General features: G+C 37.7%; 1 protein-coding gene across 4 annotated transcripts in view; it reads right to left on the bottom strand.

The window, feature by feature from the left end:
- Positions 1-20,155, bottom strand: part of cadm1a (cell adhesion molecule 1a) — a 409,871-nt gene that overhangs the window by 114,426 nt on the left and 275,290 nt on the right. The window lies entirely within an intron of this gene.

Here is a 20,155-nt window from a genome sequence, read left to right as displayed (position 1 = left end):
TTTATAGACTGCTGGTGGGTGGCACATTACAATGCAACATATGATGACTGTTTAGCATTTTGTCATTAACTGAAAATAAACAGCTGCAGTTTTTCAAATTCATAATCCTGAGTGGAGTAAATTAATCCTAACAGCAATGGGACCATTAGTGGGGTTATATTAGAGGGGTGAATGTTTTCCCATTGCCATGGCCTTGAATTTTGCAGGATTTAAGGATTTGTTGTAGCATTATAGCATTATCTTTTCACATTATTTTTTTCAATGTCCAGTTAAACATAGTGACATTTCTGTGATCCAGGACTTTCTTAATCCTCAGTGTATAATACTTGCAGTGTGTACAATATATTCATCTAAATCACAATCCAAGATTTGTATCAGCCTCCTATGTCTTTAGCTGATCAATGAGAAATGATGCTATACCTCTGAGAGGTCTGACTGTTCCTTCTGTACTGCCTTGTACATTTCAATATTCATCTTAGGGAACACGTCTATCTACTGTGCTCAATACAAGCATGAGTCAATTTTAATCAAATTGTGTGAATGAGTCAGTGTCAGTTTCTTTGATGTCTATAGGCTACAGTATCTTTTCTTCTCTGTATATTACAACATATTTCTCATGTTAGGGGTTGTCACATTATTAAAACAAAAAACTTCTTGTTATAATAAAATTAAATTAAATTTTACCTTATTATCCAAAAGAGGAAACTCCATTGCTAAATACTTCTGAACTACCCAACTTCACGTATGTTTTTGTTTTTTACACTGACAGTTATCTTAATACCATCTAATCTCTCAACACCAGATTTAAAAAAAAAAGTTCAACAATGCTGTGCCGTCTACATAATTTATAATGTATCTGTTGTTTGAGTACAAAGTGTATAAAACAGGTATAAGACGCAGCCTTGTGGTGCTCACACAACAGAAATGATTTTGACTTGATGACTATATTTCACCCCGTTAAATCATTTATCCACATGATTAAGTTGTTGTTGACCCCAAAAGCTGTTTACAGAACAGCGTGTTAGTCTGAATAGTTTAAAAAGCGCTGCTAAAATCAACAGTTATTCGAGATAACATATATATGTAATGTTATAAACAAAATAAAATAGTAATCTATCGTCTACCCTACAAGCTTTCTGATTGACAAACTGATAAAGATCGAGATGAGAGGTGATGCCAGGAATACAGTAATTAATTAGATTAGCTTCTCCAGACCTCTCCACATAATGGTAGTCATTTATTTGAACTGATCTATTATTTTTAGCACAATCCAAGATTTTTCCACAGGTCAAGCACTGTGCCAGTAACTACTAACTACCGAAACAACCTCTGAAAGGGGCTAGTGAACTGATCAGCACGCATCTTGCATCTATCTTGTATCTTGATCTAGTGTTTACAGCTTTAGCTGCCAATACTTCAGTACGCTATTGATCAGCTTTGTGGTTTGTTGGCGTTCATTTCATCAGCAAAATCAAGTTTGTCAGTTACACAGTTTCTTTATTTAGTTGTATACAGAACAGACATACTGGTAATAGCTTGAGATGTGCTCCTAATGTCTCTAAAGGTTAAAATCACAAGATAAAGTGATATGTTCTTTCATAAAACATGAACATGAGGAAAATAAAAACACTATATTACTATATTAAGAGACATTGATCTTTATAATGAGTGTTTTAATAGATATGAACACTTTTATTCGACTTCTAAATATGATTTATTTATCATTTACAGTTATGAGCTCATCTTTTCTCATGGTGGCAGCAGTATGCACCTGTAACTCACCCTCTGACATGAAAGAACTGAGACCTGGAGGGAGCAAAAAACAAATGACTTTTTGCCTGATTCCACCATAACTAATAATACATGTCAAGTACCTCAGAGAGTCATTTTTTAAAGAAGCCATATGAATATCAACCACCAGAAGCCTCAGTATAAAATCTGCCGATGTTTGTTTCTGTAAAGTTGTAATGAACATTCTTTTTCAGTGCCAATATCCTCCTTTTCAGTCTGACATAGCATTATTCAATCATGTAATCCATAATAGACCAAAGCTACAGCTGGTGATAGCAGGATCCCCCTTTGAGATTCCTTCAAATGTAAGATAATGCATCTGACTGAATTACTAATAAATCGCCTCGCTTTAAAGTGTCAAATAAACACAGAGAGCCTAGAGATCTAGATAGTTATAAATAAAACTCTTAAATTATACCCACACTGTCACAAATAATGAAGGACTTTATATATTTTGCATTTTCTGAGCACAAAATGAGAAAAAAGTTATGATAACTCAAACAATGTCAACCTGCAGGTGGCCCTAGTTGAAAACTCAGGGGATCACGAAAGTTATTGGGATCCATTCTCTGAGCACCCCCAAGGTTTGTACCACATTTCATGGCACTCCATCCGATTGCCCTACTTAGTCATCTCTGGCCATCGACTGTATATAAACATTAGATGTAGCAAGGTGAGATGTCATCCATTGGTTTGCCTTGGAGCCAGTTGGAAGTCCAGAGTTGCAGCTTATGGTTGGCGCCATCTTTTCCGTTTGGAACAAGGACCTTACAAATAAGGAGTTAGGGGTGTTGCCTTTCACACTCTGGAAACACACCCCGCTACCTCAGACAGAAGTGAATGCTAGCTTACTGGGAACATTGAGAGGTGCACACTTGAGCTGTGTCTCACATCACATACTTCTGTTAGTACACTTTCATGTAGTACACTGTGTACACTATATATTACTGGCGTGGTGTGCAAATTTTGACAGGGTAGTGTTGTCTCAAATCAAACACAGCCGTTGTGCACTGACTGGAAATGACGATCGCAAATTAGCATTAGCTAGCGTTAGCATTCACGTTATCGTTTGTGCTACCAAATCATTACAGACTGCTAAATTAACCCAAAAAACATATGGATGGCTTATATCCGACAACAGTATAGTGGTGCTTAGTGCTAAAAAACACATGTATAACTTAAATTTGTATAATGTGGTGATGTTCACTGTAATTACAACGTACACGTAAATTTGACCGTTTTGAGTGCACTGTCCGGGTACTCACAGTGCACTGCATTTCCCATACTTCTCAGTGTGAACACACTTATGCACTAAAAATGTTAAATGTAAGTACAGAAGTATGAGATTGTAGACACAGCATTGGGCTAATATTAGCTACTTTAGCTAAATTGTGCTAACAGGGCAGGTATCGTAATCAAGTAACATCAAACACTTAATGTTAAGAAAAATTGTGACAATAGTACGACTCTGTGCCAGTCCCCGAGCCTGGGAGAGCAGCAGGTAAGCCAACTGTCAGTCAATGCCCACACAGCATACATTATAGCCTACTATACGTTTTCAAGTCTTGTAAACAGAGCAATAATTTCCAAAATGACCACCAGCATACTTGTTAGAGGAAAAAAGTTGAAGGAGAAGTTGACTCTTGAGTGAATGGGAGTCAGTTAGAGCCAGCATCTAGTGGCCGTTGGTGGCATTCACTGTAATGTACTTTTCATATTGGCTTCAGTCTCAAGCCGTGGCAGTAGCTCCTTGTCTCTGGCCTGTGGCTATAATTACACTTAACATTGTTGTAAATTGTATTAATCATAGAATCAGCCATAAAATTAAATAATTCTCACAGCTATGTTCCTATAACCCCCAACCACACACAGACACAGATACAAACACTCTGTACCTCTCCCACTGAGGCTTGGTGGAACAGTGGATTTGTGACACATTATGTAAGAACAGGGTGTGAAGAGCTTTGTAGGGTGTTACATGCTTGCAGTGAGCATGTAAGTGGCTTTTGTGCTACCACTGCTGCTGTATGCTGCACAAAACACCTTTATCTCACTGCTGAGCTTAATAAGTGCAAAGCAAATTTCAATGATGCTAGTAAATAAAAATATGTATATATTTCAGTGGAAGATTGTAAAGCTTTAAGTATGCTGCTATATTGTGGTTTGTTTATGATAATACACACAAAACACAAACTACTACTGATATACTTTATGTTTGTGTTGTGTATTCTACTGCCAATTGTGAAAACCAGAATTTGCAGCTGTTTAAAAGCAGATACTGCAAAGTTACAGTATAGAAATGTTTACAGCAGACATTGCTGCTTTGCAGAAATAATCTCATTAGATAAGGGAAGCTGCAATGCCTGGAGTCATCATACAACATGTACATCTGTTTAGTCCAGTGTTACTATAAAGTAAATGATGGTCTTTTAGGCAATTATGGAGTGATTATTGATGAATATGCAACAGCTGTTACAAAACAGTTCTGTTAGTGTTGTTGCAAACATGCTACTAAATTGATTTTTCAGAAAAATTCCACACAGATTCCATAAAAGCTGACGTTAAAGTGCCTTCCTAGTGTCTCCTAGAGGTTGCAGTTTTCACTACAACCAACAATGTCAAAGTCTTGGACACAAACAACAACACAGTAAGGGCTAAAAATGTGACATGTGAAATTTGTCTTGAGGGGTGGCACCAGATTAAATAATCTGGAGACTGTTAAATTAAAAGTCTCATAATTACACGGAAATGCCAGAAATACATTTTATTCATTCATTCAGTCCGTTATTATGTTCATGTTTGCCCATTCCTGTTGGGGAGCTAGGGTTGTTTTGTTTCATTTTGCCAGAGCCAATTAGTGACCTATCCATCCTACTGTCACTTTCTCTCGACATACAAGCCGTGGTAACGGTTGCTATTTTTCATTGTAATTATGAAATATGTCAATATAAAGGTTGCTATTTCTGTCCACTTGTGTTTGTGTGATAATTCTCTTTGGTTTCATAAGAGACTCCAATCACATTACACAGTCATTTGATCCATTATTAATATATAAAATGAATACTCTTTGGTGCAACTGTACATGTTTCTGAAAGTTTAGTGTCACTACAAACTATAGATAGGTTTAGTCCACAAATGGTCAGATTGCTATAACCTGTATGAGCCCATATCAGTGTAACTCCACTGATGATTTGGCCTCGTAAAGCTCAGTTTCACTGTCAGCATGTGTAACATCCTCCATCCCTAACCCTACAGAGCAGTTACGTAAACCAGGTACATTACTTTACATATGGTTTTCTACAAATTAAAATGTAATGCAGCCTTTCCTCCCTTCTCTACTTCACTTTCCTCCTGCCTTTCATGCCCCTCTTTGCTCAGAGGAGACAAAGGGGAGGAATTGTGCCAGATTCAAATAAAGAAATCGAGAAGTAAACAGAGGAGCAACGAGGGAGGCAGTGGGGATAGGAGGGAGGGGATGGATGGTATGCGGCTGGCTTCTGGTTGGTGTCGCTAATGATGAGGAAAATGGAGGTTCATGTGGGAGCCATGGCTGGATGGAGAGAGAGGGAGTTGGTGTAGTATAAAGAGTCAAGATCACTTGAGTGGTGGGCGGATGCTTTGTGTGTGTATCATCCTGCTGTGTTTTCTATCTATGCGCTCAAGTCGTGTGTGTTGACACGTGTTTATATTACACAGTGGCGGTACATGCCTTTACTTGTTTGAGTCAAACCAGGTTATCCATGAGTGAGAATGTGTGTTTCTGTGTGTGTGTGTGTGTGTGTGTGTGTGTGTGTGTGTGTGTATATGAGTGCAGTGTGTATGTAGGAATGGAGGGGGCAGCAACCAAGTGATTAATGCATAAGAGAGGCAGCTGTGGTCTGGACTCACTCATTTGGAAATATCTTTCAGGGAAGAAAGACAGAGTGGGGAGAAAGGGGGGGGGGATGTAGCAGGGGAGGGGCTAGGAGGAGGAGATGCTTCTACATCCTCTAGATAAACAAAAGCCTTTATCGGGGGTCAAATGGAGCAGCAAAGGAGATAGAGAATTCGAGAATAAGGGAGGGAGGTAGAGGGCACTGCAGCATCCTTCTGCCCTCTATCCTATCAAGATTCATTAGCGTCTCCTTTAAGCATGTGTCTTCAACTGTTGCCATATAGTACAACTTCTGTTTTATTTTTCTTTCAATCATTTATAGAAACTCTTACGAAAACACTCACCAAAGTAATTAATCAGATCCGAGAAGACTGCAACATTGCTACAACAAAGTCTGACCAGTTTAGGTGTTTCTGTGAATGTTGTTGTGTTTTCTGGCAATGGCAAATGGCAATGGAGAAATGTTATTTTTCTTAAGGCTACATTGTTCATAGTAATGAAGAAGACTACCTGTACTGCAATTCAAATTACCTTCAGGTTTTCTGAAAAAGTTTGAGTGAATTTGTCATTTCTTCAGTCAATCAGTGAATTTCGCCAAGACAATTTAGCTACAAGTGCCAATTATGTTTAATACTGCTGTGGGCTAAAAATAGTATATTCATCTTGTATTCACGGTGCCCCTAAAATCTGCATCTTGTCTTTTCTGGCAGATTAGAAATCCGAAATGAGTCTAAGCACTTGCCTTTATTGAAAATTGGCTTGTTGCATTCACTTTTCCCTCCGAATAGAATCCTAGTTGGGAACTACACATACTGTCATTGATATTGTGAATGTGTGCAAAACTTAATTTCTTTTTCTTTTGTTCTTTAAATGTTACAAACCATGGTGGTATTTAGAAACTGGAAATAAACAGATTTTTTGAAATTTTCAATTTACCACTTTGAATCACAAAACAATTCTCCCAATCCTTCATTTTTTAAGCATTTACTGCTAAATGCTGAGCTGCCTCTAAATAAAAACTTTGTCTTTATTAAGGCTTTTTTCTATGGAATTGGAGGCTTGACTAGTGACAATCTGGGTTCCTTATCTGTTATATTTCTCTGTGATGAACCAGATTTGCCATTTGCTTCCATTCTGCATCTGAGTTACAATAAATGGAAAAAGTAATACGGCTTTAACTGCAAGTCTGAACTGGAATAAACACATGTAAGCATCCAATATATTCTCACAGTAGCATGTAGGGTATTTGCTTCATGGATAGCTGCATCTTTATTAGAGGATGTTCTAACTGCAGAACATCCTCCAAAATAAGGAGGCGCGCAGATGGAAAACAGCTTCTATCCTGACTCAACCATTTTAAATGTGTAGCAAGTCATGTGGATATTATGTTGAGTCAGGCAGCTGCAAAACAGCAAGAGAAAGCAGAGAGGGGATATCTCACCATCATCTCCTGACACACGCTGGGCGAAGCAGGTTTACTTGTCAGAGGTCATGACAAGTGACAAACAACTGATGACAAGGGTGACTTTCTAAGAAAGAACTCTGAACATTCACTGCAATGCAATCTATCTGTCAAAGAAACTGTCCCAAAGAGTCGTGATACAACTATCACTAATAGGCTATCTGATAACTCAAAAGTATGATTTAATACATAAATAAATCAAAGTCAGAATCGGTTGATTAAAATAAATTAAAAATGGATTAATCATACTTTCACATTTATCTTTTACTGACTGTTTTAATTTATGTTAATGATATTGCAAACACTTGCACTGTTACTGTTACTCCTTCTCAGCCTGACTATGAACACATAGTTTCAGTGAAGCTGCATGGATGAAGCTTTTGTCATTTGCCTGGTCCTGTACGGTTCAGTTGTACTAGTTTCAAAGTTTGTAGCCTGATTCCTTGAATCAACTCCTTACAAATTCACAGCAGACATAAGATTTCAGACAGGAGGGTCCGGAAATAATATTATAATATGCATTGAAAGCACATGTGCTAATTAAAAATGTAAAAGTGTGTTTAAATTCTGAAAGACTGCAGTCTATCCACAATTAAAATCATCATAAGTTACTGAATTTTTGACCGATTTTCAAGCAGTTTGGTTTGTTACAAAGACCGGACGTGTATTTATGATAGAGGCTACTTGATTATGCTAAAAATGTGGGTTTTCATACCAAAATACTTTATCTTTTGTAGAAAGTAACAGTAATATTTCTATAATATAATATTTAAGATTAACATACCCTACATAATTAGGCCCTAAATATATTCTTTTCTTATTGCATGTAAAATGGCTGCCATTATGTAATTTTGTTTATATTTTTGGAATGTTCTGGACTTTTACACATTGACTGCAAAACATTTGAGATCTGCTTCTTTGGGAAAACTAAATCTAATTATGCATTTATTAGCTTTAGATCAGTTAATGAGTGTCGCTTCTCTCCTTCTACTGTAAATAACCTGTGTGTGTGTGTGTGTGTGTGTGTGTGTGTGTCTGTTTGTCAGCCAGCCAGGTCAGTTACGATGGCAGAGAAAAGAAAAACAAGACATCTGATTTTCAGTGCACTGAAATGCCAGGTAAGTAGAAAGACCTCAGTAATATCAAAGGCAATTTGATAAAATCTTCATAGGAAAGGGAATGAAGTGCTTATGGAAATGTTTCATAATGGTGTCATTAGGCAAAGGCAACACAGAGAACAGAGCTGGGCACAGAGAGGCAGGGACAGTCCGACAGAAGCATAAGCCTCTTTCACACATAGTTCCAGATAAATTGCTGGGATAACCTTTCAGGCACTGCTAGTGATTTTTACTATTCACACATGCAGCTACATTCAGGAAAATTTCCGTCTTGAGCCTTTTCACACACACCATGGCAATGCCGGAATAGACAGGGCAAGGGACAGTCCAGTAGATGGCGGTAATGCAACACTTATGGATGCCAACCGCCATAAAACTCAAGAGGAGAAGAAGAAAATGGGGCAAGGCGTGGCAGAAGACGTCCCTTTTTTTCAGGAACATGGTGGGCGAGGAGGTGTTTTTGGCTGGTGCCCATGTTCTTGTTATGTATTTAATATTTAATGAGTTTGCGAGATTAATCACCTGCAAAAGCATTGGCATGGCAACCATAAACAAGTCATGGATTGGTCCATGTGAAAGCGTCTTTCGTCAGGCAGATTTAACCCTTTACGCAGCGGATTATGCCGCAGATCAGCTGTTTGGGTCAGAGAGTGCTGCTGCGGCGCACAGTCAGCAGCATGCGTAAGAATACTACATTCTATACTAAGTTCTATGGTTGAGAAAATGTAGTTGCAAAGGAAAGGGCTACCTGACGGCAAGGTAAAGCAGTGAAAATAGTGTACACTTGAACTGACAGTGATTTTTTTGAGGGGGGCCTTTTTCTTCCGTGCCATACTCCTGTCTGCTTCTCCAAACTGGGGGGGTGCCGACCCAAATCTACTGCAGGTAATACACTGACTATGGATAACTACCTCATACAACCACACTTCAAAAAATACGAACTATCCCTTTAAGAGGGATAGGACACTGGTGATAATTAGGGGTGTGTTCGAATACAAAGACATTATTCAGCAAAGCACAAATAGTGGGTTTTATACGAATATTTGTTTCATACAAATATTAAAAAAATGATATGTTGGGGGTGTTCCCCAGAGATAAAGCTGAGCTACTGACACAAGAAAAGTGCTCCAAAGGGATTCTCCATAACCTGTTGTTCACCTTCTCCTTTCCACAAAGTTAGGTTGTAAAAAATAGGCAATAAATGAAAAGTGCAAAGCAATAATTGCCTTTGAAGTTCCTCCCTACATGTTACATTGTGTGCTGCCTCTGTGTTATGGGTGTATAAATAGGTAGAGGTCTGCCTGCAGACTAAAAATGCAAGTTTTAGCTCAGTAGTCAGCGCAGTTGTCTATGATCTGGGAGACTCCAGTTCGACCTCCTTCATAAGGTGTGCCTTAATACAAATACATTATTCGGCAAAGCACAAATAATGAGTTTTATACGAATATTTGTTTCCTACAAATACTTTTAAAATTATTTGTTTTTGGAAAGAAAAGTAAAGTTTTAGCTCAGTAGTCAGCACAGTCATCGATGATCTGGGAGACTCCAGTTTGAGACCCAGTGTGGAGACTTTCTTTGTAAGGTAGTTTATTCATGAACATTTATTGTGACACTTTAATTTTCTAAAATTAAAAGTGTCATAAAAACAAAAACAGGATTTTTAAGCCTCTTTCCACTGTTATTCAAATACAAATACAGATACAAATAATTTTGCTGCCTCAACAAATACAGATACAAATACTGGGATCTCTGCACATCCCTAGTGGTAATCTATATCAGCTCTTGAAACTTAGGGCAGAAGAGAATGATCCCATTTTACTGAAGAGGTTAACAGAGCGTACCATAATGTACACAAGCCCCAAATCACAGAATGAAATTATGAACAATACAGTAATTCCAGGCATAGCAACTGAAATTAGGTCTCTTCCCATTGTTCAATTTTCAGTCATTGTTGTTGGTACTCGGATAGTGTGAGGCTTCAGATTTATGACCACTTTGACCAGCAGAGTCTAAAGGTTCTGCAAAAGTTCAAGTGCACTCCTCACTGGGGAGTTAGATGATTCTCTAGGTCAGTACCCTGAGCTGAACAGAGGTTCTCTCTCCATGCAGTTGCCCCTCTTTCGCAACAAATCCCCTTGTAGCTGCAGTGGAGAGGCAGCAGAGGTCCTCAGGAGGCTGCAAGTGTGGGTGCGGGGGTTGTTTGACCAAGTTGAAGTTCTCATCAGAATTTTGTTGGTGGTGCCAATTTCTTCATGTGAAGCTGAGAGGAATTTTGGTGCACTGCAGGTTAAAGACTCAGCTATGGGCTTGTGTGGCTCAAGACAGACTGAACAATCTATAATGTACATAAAGGGAGGCTGGACAAGTTGTACATGAAAACTTTCTGCCAAGAATGTGTTGGATCCAGCGACACCTGAAGACAGATGTTTGGTTCTTTAGTTTAGTAGCTCAGTGGTGCCTTTCTCCTCCTATGAGGCAGAGAAAAGTTTTAGTGTGCTAGACACTGTGCTTAGGTTTTAGTGTGCTTGACAGGTGTAGTAATAAAAGTTAATTACACAATACAGTACTGGCACAACCCTTAAGTTATTTACCTATCAATTATCTAGTATATATAGCAGTAATAAGGGTTTCCTCAATATACACCATTGATCTAGAGCTGACAGCAAGCAGATAAACTCACTATAACGCGCTGATTAATATCAGAAATATAATGGACAAAAACAGTTTTCACTCCATGAGTGCACATGAATAAAACATTGTTTTTATTTATTGATTAATTAATTTATAGGTCATAGTGAAACTGAGGGCCTGGATCGAACAGTATTTGTGTGATTTGAACGACTGTTGGTAGAGATTATGCTTCCCTATGTACACTAGAAGAAAAATAAATGGACTAAAAATGCAAGGAGTCTTGTCTTTACTGTGCCAGCCTGATGTAATGTATGGAAAACCACTCATGCAGTGCATGCATCATGGCTCTGATTGCAGTTGCTCATGGCATGGCTCAGCTCAGTGCAGGTATCCCACTAAAAGCAGCATTAGTGACATTTGTTGTTTCCAGGGCCCATAAGGCCCTTAGTTCTGGTGGCTACACTTAAAGGGGACGTATCATGCACATTTCCAGGTCAATATTTTTATTCTGGGGCTCAACTGGTATATCTTTGTATTATTTATAGTTCCTTATTTATCTTATACTGGCCCTTTATGCAGCACTTCAATTCAGCCTCCATCTGAAACGGGCTGCTTTAGCTCCTGTCTCTTTCAGATCCCCCTCAGCCCACTCTGTTCCGATTGGCCAGCCAGCCGAGGAGCAGCTCCCGGAGGCTACGTAAACAAACTATTTATAGCTATTTATATGTAATCCCATGAGATCACGTTGTCAGGGAGCATTTTTTACATATGTTCACCTTAAGTTTTGGAACTTTGATCATGCTTAACATCGACATCCGACATCATAACAGAAAAAATAACAGAAAAATCACAAAAAACGTGATACAGTATGTCCTCTTTAAGAGTACAGTGAGAGCAAGGGGTAACAGCCACATAATGTAGCATTATTCTTGTTCAAACTCTCACTGTGTTAGCATGAGAGATAGCTGAAGATGGTATCCAGTGTATAACACTAACAACAGAGGAGGCTACAGGCAAGGATAACTCACACTTTTTTATATAACTTAGTAATTTTACATTAGGTCAGAAGTCTGGAACAATGCCATCAAAATGTACCAATAGCGTTGATCAGAGTGTTAAAACTGAATATGGCATGACACCAAAACAATAAGATAAAAGAGGCTAAAAAGCCCTGTAGGCCTAAGCTGGGGTTAACACTATGAAGGACCCCTTTTACATTATATATATTAGTTATAAAAATCTTACTCAGTGTTAATATTAAACTATATTGATTTGGCAGCTCCAGGTTCAGTAAACATGCCGGTGTGGTAAACAAAACATCCAGCAGAAAGCAGAAACACTGTGATGAGGTCAGTTGGGTTTTCTGATTTTGTATCTAGTTCCTGTATAGCAGCTGTTTTGTTTGCTATACTTTTCTAAATATATTCACTTAAACTTTGGTTTCCACTTCTTTCGTTATGAAAGATATAACTACACTTTGCCGAGAAGCCTCCAAAACACTGGTCATAATGCTACCACACTGCTACAGTAACCTAACCTCAACTCAACCCCTTTTCTGTTTTGATTTGTGTCCTGCTTCCTCAAATGATTCAACATAGTGTAACTAGAGTGTAATATAAGAACCATACAATTGGATTGTATCATATATTTTAGTAATGGTATTGCTTACTGTTGCTTACATTGCTGTGCAGAGTTAATTACAGCAAAATACTATATCAATGTCAGTATTAACATCAAGTGTATTTTTAGGTGTATTTACAAGGAAGCACTTCAACAGTCCCCTTTGACAGTAATATCCCAGACACTTGTACTACATGTAACGATGTCAGAAGAACACTTTTTCATTGTTTATGGGAATGTAAGTTGAATGAATTGAAGGAAGGAATTTCTGGATGCACAGTTGGTTTCAATGAACTTCCCCTTTGGACCCTTGAGTATTTAGAGACTGTCCTCCCAAGAAAAACAACACAATAGGTCGTGATGTCAGTCTCTGCCTGCTGATAGTTTCCTGTTTCCAACCACGAGTGTAATTTCCAAATGTAAGGACAGTTTTTTAAAAAACGCAACAATGATCAACCCCTAACCTTAACCCTGTGGTTATTATTGTAGCCATGACGATTAACTTAACGATTAACTTTAAGGTAGTAGTAACTTAAACCCACACCACATGTTTCTCTAACCTTAACTAAGTGATCATCTTAACCCAAACTTTCCCTCAACCAAGCGGTTTTTGTGCCTAAACCTAACCAGACCTTAACCACATTGTTGTCACATCATAAAACATCATCATTTTTTAAAAATGATTTGTAACAGTTTTGGAAAGCACAGATAAATTATGTTTTCCTTCTGATTACTGCCAATAGGGGCAACAGATTAGAAAATGCTCCTGTGTCATTCTGGAGTGCATGGAAAAATGGCCAAATAGGTCATTTAATTTGGAGGATTTGTTGAGTGTTTATCATGAATTTATACCCTAAGAATCTTAATATAAAAAGGGACCAATATGTGCTTATCAGCATGTGTATTTTGCAAGGAAAGAGGCTGATAGCTCTTCACTTTTTCCAGTTAAGACCCATAAGCCATCTATAAGTGAGTGGATTAAGTAGGTGGCGTCTTGTACGGCATTAGAAAAAAATTGCATACATACATTGAAATACAAGTCACTTAAGGATGTATAGAAACATATGTAAGTAAACCCCCCACTTTGAGGTAAATATGTAGAGAAGCTTTATGTGTGTGTCTATATAACAAATACATAAGGATTTTTGTTTGTTTAATTGCTCTTTTTTTCCCTCTCTTTCTTTTTGTTCTTGTTTTGTGTTTCTATGTTCATCATAACCTTCTGGTATGAACTCTCAGTATTAATTGTTAATGTGCTATGAATTCTTACGCTTTGTTACCAGTGGTTTGTATTGTTTTTGCCTGGAGGAGTTGCAGGGGAGGCATGATGTGAGTGGGTTTAAAGCATCAAGTCCTCCAAATTAACCGTGCACTCCAGAATGACCCCTTGAAGCGTTTCGCTTGTCAAATCACTGTAAAAAGTTTCGTCCGTCATTGAAGATTTTGGAGCAGGTTCGATTTTCTGCGTTTTTTTGCATCCGTCAAAAGCCTTTACAGAGTTGTTTGACCACTCAGAGCCACCGTACACGCAAACAACACATCCTTGAAACACTGATACTATCAGCTCTAGCAGAGAAGTTATACACAGACTGATCACAGGACTGTTGACTATGATCTTGTCTGTATGTTGCAGCGTTTTGAGGCTGTTCCCTGAATATCTGCGGATCCAGTCGAAAGGCTGATCACCTGTGATCACCTGTGATCACCTCTGATCACCTGTGATCACCTGTGATCAGGTGTGTGTGTGTGTGTGTGTGTGCTGCCAGCCGCTGTTCAGGATCAATTGGATCGTGGTAATTGGTGGTCTTCTTCTTACTGTGTGGTTCTTTCTTTTTCTTTCAAGAACCAGGACCACAAAATCATCCTCACTGCTTGATGACTCTATTTTGCCTCGTACTGCGAATTTTCGCAACAAATATAGTAATAAAACGCATCAGACTCAGTGTGTAAGGTTTCTGTGTGTAACGATTTTTGTCGGATGACGGATTTGGTCTTTGTGCAAAGACCTTTAGGATTAGGGGAAGATCATGGTTTGGGTTAAAACGATCACTTGAAAGGTGGTGTGGGTTAATGTTACTACTTCCTTAAAGTTAGGCAACCTTCGTCATCGGGTTAGGGTTAGGGTTAGGGTAAACAACGGCAACAGTTAACACCACAACAATTGTAGTTTTGTTTTTTAAAAAAACTGTCATGATTTGTGGTTGTAAGCAGGAGGCGAACAGCGGCCTCCTGCAGCAGGGTCCACTGAGTCCACTTTTTGCAAGTTAGGATCTAACCAGCCACCCAACCTGCCACCTCCCAATATGTAAATTTGTCACCTTATATAGACGTATAACTACGGCCACTAGATGGCGTCTGTCACTGAAACATAATTATAGGTCAATCTGGCGACTGACATTGCCACCTATTTTGTCGGTTTTCTCAGGCGGACAGCTTTGTTTAAAGGGATGATATGATGTGGTTTTGGCTGTACTGAGTTTGTTTTATTTTTATGATTCCTTTTCTATTCTTCATCTATTTACTGTGTGTTTTTTGAAGTTTTTTTCTAGTTAATTGAAGCCTAGAGTCTTATTTTCTTAAAACAAGTGAAAAAAATCTGCCAGTGTAGTGAGAATATTTCATCCTGTTTCAGATGCAAGGCGACTTTATTCAAGCACTAAAATGAAGATGCCATTTCTCTTCATTTTAAGTTTTGTTCCGACATACAGATACTCCTCTTTGGAAATTCTTGAACAAGTTGGCTTTTATTGTAAACAAGTTGGCATGTTATTATAGCAAGGACATTTTTGTTCACTTGTTTCAAGAAAATAATGTTATTTGACTCACTTTTAGACAGAATTGAAATCATTGAAGTGGGAGAGCTATGAGCTGGAGAGCATTCTGTCTGGCTGGTGTGTTATGCTGGATACTTACAGTATATGTGACTGAATTGTTAAGTGAGAGCTGCACACAGTCATTTATTGTTTTATGATTTAATTAAGACAAATAATTTAATCATCATAAAATGACTGAGTGTGGCTCTCTGTTGAGAAATTACATATTGTTAAATTTGATAATCAAAGATGGAGTATTTAATACCATCCGATACTGTAAATATCAGGCTGACGTTGGATTATCCAAAAAATATGATTATATACCCTATAACCTGGTTTGATTTCAGCATAGTTAATAATCTTTCTTTAATCTTTTGATACAAGCATAGCCTGATATGGCCTCGAGAACTTTATCATTTCAGAAGCTGGCACATTGCTAATTTCACTCTTTTTAACAAGATCAACACAGCTAAGATACCATGACCACATATTAAATAATGTTATTATAGGTTTCAGTAAATTCTATTTTAAAGATTGTTTACAACAGCGTTTGTGTCCACAGTCTCTTACACATCATTGATGAGAATGATGTGCTGAACTCATGCCATGACCTCAACTGTCAAATTGCTTTCCACATGCAGCTACATTTAAGTGAAATCATTCGTAGTAGTGCTAGTGAGTAGCAAGATAAAAGTCTAAAAGTTAAAAGATCATTCCTTTAAACAGGTACTGTCATTATATCTTGTCTGTATTATGATAGAAAAAAAGTTGAAACACGTCTGTGGTCAAAGTTTAACCATCTAGATTTTATTACAATCTCAGTACACCAGATCACGTCACAACCAAGGACCGAGGGTCGGAAAGTTGCCAAACTGCTTGTAGAGCATAGGAACCAGGAGACAGAGGTCTGAAACACTGCAGAAGATGCAATAAGAAAGTGTCAGCATCTTAAGCTGTACTATCATCATGGTTAATGCTTTTGAGTTATACTACTTATTTTATATACAGGTTTTATTTGCAGTGGTAGTTTGTTTTGACAGCTATGCTGTAGGGTTTAGACCAGTTACTGTAGCTTTAGACTAATATAAACTAGAAACATTCAGTCATTTGAAGTGATTGAGAAGATTAACTATGATTTTAATCTTATGAAAACCTGAAAACTTCTGCATTTGTATTTACTTCTATTTGACCAGGGTGGTCTATTTGACATTTTCTTTTTTAAGGGATAAGGCTGTCAATATTCTATATTTTTCTTGTTGTCAACAAATCCCATGAAAAATCTCCCAAAAAAAGCATTGTTTACCGCTGTTTGAGCTGGTAAACACAACAGTGCTCAGCTGTCGTATGATATATTTATTATGCCTTTAAAAACACACACACACAAAATTAAATTACATATTTGTGTCCTGTTTTTGAAGATCTACATTTTTACTGAATTAATGGGCTTGGGGCACCTTGGATTACCACAAACATGCTAAAGAAGTTGGAAAGTGCTGGCAGAATAAAACATTGTTGGCTTTGGTCTTTTCAAGGCATTTGACAATATTAGTAATAAGGAAAATTAATGCCAGCCTTCATCAAAATGTATCAAAAAAGAAATAAAAATGTTAAAGGGCCTGTGACATATTTAAAGTTAATTCTGAGCTGATGGAGCTGCCCTACATGAAAAAGATCTTTTTACTGAGCTCTGTGCATACCCTCGGTAAAGCCAAGAGCATGAAGTCCAAACTCTCTGCTCCCCGTAAACTGTAATTTTAATCGTAATTTTTTTTATAGCCTGCAGTTTATCTTCACTGCTCTCTTCCTCCTGTCATAATAAAAAAAAAGGAGGTGGTAGAACCTCAGGATTTGAATGATACATTTTCACTTTGCTAAGTTTAAAACGAACAAATTGTAAAATTCTGACCTTGACCGGTTTTATCAGTCACACTGAAAATTTTAAATTAAGTTTGTATTGTAATTATTATATATTTATCTATTTCACTACTTTAGAGCTTGGATAAGATTCAGAATGCATCTACCGTAGTTATTGAATGTATATTGGATATTGAATGAATCTATGAGTCGACAGGAGTCAAACGGAGACAAAAAAACAATGTCTATTTAATGAACAAGCTGCATCCTCAGCTCAGAGTGTAGCTCTAAGCAGCTCGTGTATTGACAAAATGTAGATTGCAATGCATTGGACTGGGGACTATTGACATTGCAATAGCAAAGACAAATCCTGTGGTTGTGAAATTTTCATGGTGCAGCGAGAGATGACCTTGCTGAATATATATTCTGAGGAAACGCTAATAGAGCTTCAGTAGCTTGGGAAATTGAACCCATGTTATGAAAGAAAAGCATACAGGATGACAAGCAAACAGTGTATGCGTGGGATTGATTTAGTCATTAATCTGTGCTGTACCCCTCGCCCCCCCCCCATGTGAGTGTATGTGGGTGCACACACACATAACACATATGTTTGTGTGTGTTTAAAGAGCCTCTCTGTGCACACATGGATAAGACTCCTTGTGTTTGACTGCTGCGTCCCTCAGCCCACCTCCATCCTCACATGTCTTCCATTCTATTGATTGGAAAATTGAACAAACACATGACTAACCCACACAGGAAGACAGAGGAAGAGAAGTTTTATCTGTAGTGGCAGGTCAACTAAGGGAGCACTGTGACCTTTGACAACCAGAGATATTTTGCTCACTGTTTGGTCTTTTCAATTTTTTTTTTTTTTTATAACTCTATTAATATTTTAACCAGTAAATCAATAACATATTCACAGAGCCTGCGGTGACATCTTCCAATTGCTTGTTTTTTCTGACAGTACTAAAATTCAAATATATTTGTCCAAATCCAATCCATTCTTGCCTGTGGTAAATTTTGGAGCCCTCTTCACCTCAAATTATCAAAATCAGAATCTTTTTTTAAAGAATGGTGTTCATCTCTCCAGTAGTGCTCTACACAGACTTAGAGAATATGCCAAGGAGCATGTTCTGGAGGCTCCTGATGGAACAGCATCTCACTAAGACACTTTGTATTTATGTTGACATTTACCACATGTGTGTTGTTTATTAATAATAATGCATATACTATTATTTTACTTCATTTCATACAGTTAATTGAAGGTCTGGGGCTCATCAGATGCATTCATGACTGGCTGAAATAAATACAGACCTCAGAAATATTGCTTTTTTGATTTTGTTTACATCTCTTTTTGGTTTAGTGATATAACTTATCTATCTCAAAGGTCTTTTATTGCCTAATAATTAACTATAAATGTATTATTTTGGTTAAAGTCATGTTCTCTGTGACAACTCTGCAGACTAACAGCTGTGAACATTAATGTCTGTGTGACTTGACTAAAAAGGGCATCAGTAATGAATCCGACTTTTTGAACATTTCTAATATACAGCTTTGCTATTTATTAAAAACCTTTAAAGGGTGATGCTGCCAATATTGAGACGTGGCTTCTTCTACCTCTCTGAAGTACTGAGCAGCGCAATCATTGGCAAATAGTTCAAAAGGGTGAAAGAGCCAGATTTGGCAGCTTACACACTCAATTTGGCACATACATTTTTTCAGTCCAATGTAATGGAAACATAGATCTAAGATGAACCTGAACACTCAAAGACAGCTTATTAGAGTGTCCCAATTCAAATGAGTTAACAGTTTCTTCAGTTTTAGAAAAGAAGATGAAAAACATTGCAGTGCTGATGAAAGAAAATGTGCACCATTTGGTTTTTTTTTTTACATTCGTATAAGACAATGTTTGATATCATCTCTTGTTTGGCAGAGCATGTCGATGTGTGTTTCAGTTGCTGCTTTGCTGGCAATCAGCTGTAGAGACCACCACCGCTCGGTGGCAGCGGTATAGGTTTATGACTAAGAACGGACTGGGCTCCGTCCAATATGCCCCAAGGGAGGATCTCTGCTCAATTCTAACTCATGTACATATAACTGTATATGTAAATAACTGTTGCTGGCACTGCTGATTGGATTGAAAGGCTTGGTAGAGGAGAGACATGGGAGACATGGGATGGATGAAGGCAGCATGACTTCATTTACAGCATGGAAGCATTCTGAGCAGGACTTTTACTGTAAATGTTTCTAAAGTAAGTGCAGCCATATCATTTATCTATCTAAAAATGCAGATAGAACTGAGCCTTTATTTGAAATAAGCCTATGTACATTGCTAATTTTCATTGATTGTATATCCTGTTCAAGTACAAAGTCATCCTATTTTCTGATTTGTTCTGTTTGTTTGTTTGCTGTTTATGGAAATTCATTCAAATACAACTTCATGTTTACCTGTTGTTTTGATAGGTTTAGTGTAACATGCATTTCTAACACAACACAAATTCTATCAGTACAGCAACAGAGGCATGTCGTACTTCTTTTTTTTTTAACAGAAATAATGTTCTCATTCACAATTAGTTCACTTTAAAAGCCCTCCAGTGGTTCAAAGAGCATAATCCTCCTATTTTCCTGGCAGAATTGAAAGTGTAACATCTGCAGGAAGTATTGATTTTCAGTGACAGCGATCAAAATAATGGCAAAGTAGAAACCACTGTAATTAATTAGTGAGCAAAAACAGTATTTCTGCTAAAAAGAAAAACTGAGAGGAGGAGATTGGTTTTGAAAACCACCATTTTTTTTTATAAATGATGACTGGTTGGTACATCTTTGACAGTGCAAAACATAAAGTGGTTTCAATGGGCATAGGAGCTGAGAAGGACATATCAGGGATGTGTTTTTATGGCTACAAAAGAAAGAGAAATCAAATTGGTTCACTCTCTTAGACAGAATTTCAACAACATCTCTTAGAATTGGATGTCCAAACAGAATTGCTACC

The sequence above is a fragment of the Thunnus thynnus genome, chromosome 13, assembly GCF_963924715.1.
Source record: "Thunnus thynnus chromosome 13, fThuThy2.1, whole genome shotgun sequence".
Lineage (NCBI taxonomy): Eukaryota > Metazoa > Chordata > Actinopteri > Scombriformes > Scombridae > Thunnus > Thunnus thynnus.
This window is presented reverse-complemented; position numbering and strand designations above follow the sequence as displayed.